Here is a 4,194-nt window from a genome sequence, read left to right as displayed (position 1 = left end):
AGCCTTCGCTCTGGACTTGTGTAATGACAAGAATACCCATTCATATGTCCCTTTTAAACAGTTCTCTCCCTCATATGTTTCAATGCAATATTCATCATTCCTCCCCTCCTTTTCTGTCTTTCCTTAACCCTGATGTGAGTCCCGTTTTACAACAGTGGCCCTGTGCAATATTTGTCCTTTTGTGACTGAGATATTTCACTCAGCATAATGTCCTCTAAGGTAACCCATTTTGAATAATATTGCATGAGTTCCTTGTTTTTCAATGCTGCATACTGTTCCATTGTGTAATAAAACAGAGCTTCTCTATCCATTCGTTTATTGATGGGCACTTGGGTTGTTTCCAGCCACAGTAAACATGGGTATGCATATATCTTCTTGGGTGGCAGTTACGGTTTCTTTAGGGTAAATTCCCAGTAGTGGAATTGCTAGGTCAAATGGTATTTCTATTTGCAACTTTTTGAGAAAGTGCCATGCAGCCTTCCATCGTGGTTGCACCATTTTACACTCCCACCAACAGTGAATAAGGGTACCAGTTTCTCCACAACCTCGCCAGCATTTTGCTGTTCTGTTAAATTTTGCTATTCTGACTGGGGTGAGATGATATCTCCTAGTTGTTTTGATTTGCATCTCTCTTAGAGCTAAGGATTTTGAACATTTCTTCATGTGTTCGTTTGCCATCTGAGTGTTTTCTTTGGTGAAGTGTCTGTTCATATCCTGTGCCCATTTTATAATTGGGTTATTTATCTTGTTGTGGTGCTCAAGTATTTTATAAATTCTAGATATAACCCTGTTGTCTGACATGTCATTACCAAATATTTTTTTTCTCAGTCTGTGGCTTCCCTTTTTACCCTGTTGGAGAAGTTTCTGGATGTGCACAGAGATTTGATTCTTAGAAGGTCCCATTCATCTATTTTATCCTCTCCTGGTCGTAGATAATGTATATAAATTTCTTATGCAAACCAATATAAGATAGAAATTAAGTGGAGGAGAAAAAAACAGTAAGGATGTCAATTTAAAGATTAAGATGTGCCTGATACAAGTCATGCTGTTTTCAATTGCATCTTATGCATCTGAAAGTTGGACAATGAATATGGAAGACAGAAGAATGAAAATGTAATGTTGGAGAAGATTATTCAATATACTATGTACTGTCAAAAGAATAAGCACATATGTCTTACAGAAAATGCAGGCAGAATGCTCTTTAGAGGCATATATTGAACATGTTGTCAGGAGTGGCCAGTCTTTGGAAAAAGACTTAATGAGAAATGCAGAGGATTAGCAAAAGAGAGTTGACTCTCAAGGAGATGAACTACCACAATGACTGTGAAAATGGACTAGAGTACAGTGGAGGTTCTAAGGTTCCAGCATGATGTTTACAGGTTTTCTGTGAGTCATAGTTGACTTGACAGCATTCTAACAAGAACTGCATATTTGTTAGCTCACAATTTCTTTTCCATGTATTCTCTTTTGTACTATTTGAATTTTTATATGTGCTTGTAGTACTTTCATAATTAAAAAATAATCTTAATTAAAACAATTCAAACTATCTGCCCTAATTTGCAGACTTTAAAATATCTTTATTTACCTCTTTATACAAAACAAAGCAAACGCCAAAACTCAAACCCTGAAAATAGACTAGTTTTCTTACTTATGGAACTCATTTTAGGTCAAGTTTTTCTGTTATACTTTTGGCAGTTTCATGTTACTATTTTAAGTTTATCTTTGATCAGGTGCCCTTCTTTCTACGTTGTGTTTTCCTTCCATATATTCTTCTTTGTCTTTCTCATGGAAAACAGAGCTTAATTAGTGTAACAAAGGTCACATGGCATAGCCATAAAGCCAGAGCTATTGAGCTTGTGCTCATTCTTTGCCTTTATACTACCTTTCTTTTCTCTGAAGTTTTAAAAGTCTGCCCATTTAAACTTTAGAGGAAAAAATGCTTTAATAAGTATAGCTAGCCATACTCTATCACAGATGCTGAAGTATTGCTCTCTAAGTTTCTATTTCACTAATCACTTCTCCATCATTGGTCAAAATTAGGTAATAGCAGTAGTTTTGGTGTGGTTGGTTGTGGGGTTTGTTGTTTTTACTTTCTGAGGGTTAATACTCTCAGCAAGTAAAGGATTTCTGGGTGTTTGGGGTTTAGGAGATTGATACTTACAAGAATGCTGGACCAAGTTCCTCATTCCTCTATCTTGCCTTGTGCCTTTTTTTGGTCACCTGTATCAGTAATATTTCCTCCATCTTGTAGAATGTGGTGTAATGTACTTACACTGCTTTATTGCTGTTCTTTTCTCCTTTTGATTTCACCACATCTCTTCAGATAACTTTTGTTCTCATGTTTGTGGATTTCTATGCATTTAGAATGGCACTTCCTATTTCAAAGGACACCATTTTTGGTAATGAAGTGTTCTTTGTGATGCCAGATTCCAGGTGTAAATTTATGTATTATCTAGTGCAAAGATATGACAATTGGATAGCTTTAATATACAGAAATTTATTTTTTCACATTTTAGGAGGCTATAAGTCTGAATTCAGAGTACTGCCTTTCTCATATGCATGTGATTCTGGAGTAGGGTGCTTATTTTTTTAAATTTATTATTAATTTCAATGAAAATTTACAGAGACATTTATTTCCATTCATTCATTGTTGCACTTTTCTCCCCTCCCAACCCTCCACCCCAGTACACTACCCTCTTGGAAAAGTAAAAGAAAAATTCTTTCTTTGTTTTACAACCCCTCCCCCCAGGTTCACTCCACTATGAAGCCTTCGCTCTGGACTCCTATCATGACAAAAATACCTAATCACATGTCCCTTTTAAACAGTTTTCTCCCTCATCTGTTTCAATGCTACCCCCAACCTCGATGTCAGTCCTGTTTTACAACAGTGGCACCATGCAGTATTTGTCCTTTTGTGACTGAGATGCTTCACTCAGCATAATGTCCTCCAGGGTCACCCATTTTTAATAATATTGCATGAGTTCCTTGTTTTTCAATGCAGTGTAGTATTCCACTGTGTGAATATACCACAGCTTCTCTATCCATTCATTTGTTGATGGGCACTTAGGTTGTTTCCAACCCCTTGCTATTGTGAACAAAGCGATAAACATGGGTGTGCATGGGTGCTTATTTAAACATCTGTGAAACCAGTGTTCCTTGGCCATCTTCATGTATCTTGATGTCAGTATTTCCCTAACCCTAAAATGTTCTCAATGCAGGAAGTCCAGCTCCAAATAACATAGTGCATTCCTGGCTTTTCTTTTTCTGTTCCACTCACTCTTAATTTATCTCTTGTGAGATAAAAAGTGGTGTATGCCATACTTCATAGAAAACTACTTCATATTTGATTAGGGCTGTGACCTGAGTTTTATCCAACCCTAATTTGCTGATTGGTTGACCATATTAGCATTGTAAGATATTATATCATTGCATAACTGCCAAACCACTGAAAATTATGGCCCAAACAAGTTTACACATATTGGGGGGCAGGGGGAGGGTATCCACTTCAATCCATAACTATTCATTTCCTACAAGTATTAAGGATGCCTCTGAGCTAGCATTTACTACTTTGGATTAAAATGTCAAGTTTATCCTTAAAAGTATGCTCTGTGAAAAGTGTCACCAAAGTATATTTTATAATCTCAATTATATAAAATACTTAGAACAGGCAAATGTTGGAGCCACAGTTGTACAATGATTGGACTGCTAAGAAAAAGGTAGGTGGCTCAAATATACCAGCTGCTCCATGCCAGTCTCTTCCCATGCCGTTTATTGCATTTGAAAACCTACATGGCAACACACTTTTATTAGTGGTTACCAGAGGCTAATACTCACTATGAGTTGGTTCCAACTCATTGTCACCTTCCATTGGGTTTCTGAGGCTGGAAATCACAAAGGGAGGAGACTGCCCATCTATCTCCCTCAAAATCACTAACAGATTAAAATTGACAGATATATGAGGTTTCAGACCACCAGAGCTGCCTTGTGCATTGGGAATCTTGGTGGAAGTGCAACCAGGATGCTTTTCCTAGATGCAAGGATGGTGAAATCTCATCTCACATACTTTAGTCATGTTAGAAGGGGACAACAAATGAATGGGTAGAGAAGCTGTGGTATATTCGCACAATGGAATACTATGCTGCATTGAAAAACAAGGAACTCATGCAATATTATTCAAGATGGGTGACCCTGGAG

This window comes from Elephantulus edwardii, unplaced genomic scaffold (genome assembly GCF_000299155.1).
Source record: "Elephantulus edwardii isolate Elephantulus edwardi_28Jun2011 unplaced genomic scaffold, EleEdw1.0 scaffold00178, whole genome shotgun sequence".
In the NCBI taxonomy this organism is placed as follows: Eukaryota; Metazoa; Chordata; class Mammalia; order Macroscelidea; family Macroscelididae; genus Elephantulus; species Elephantulus edwardii.
This window is presented reverse-complemented; position numbering follows the sequence as displayed.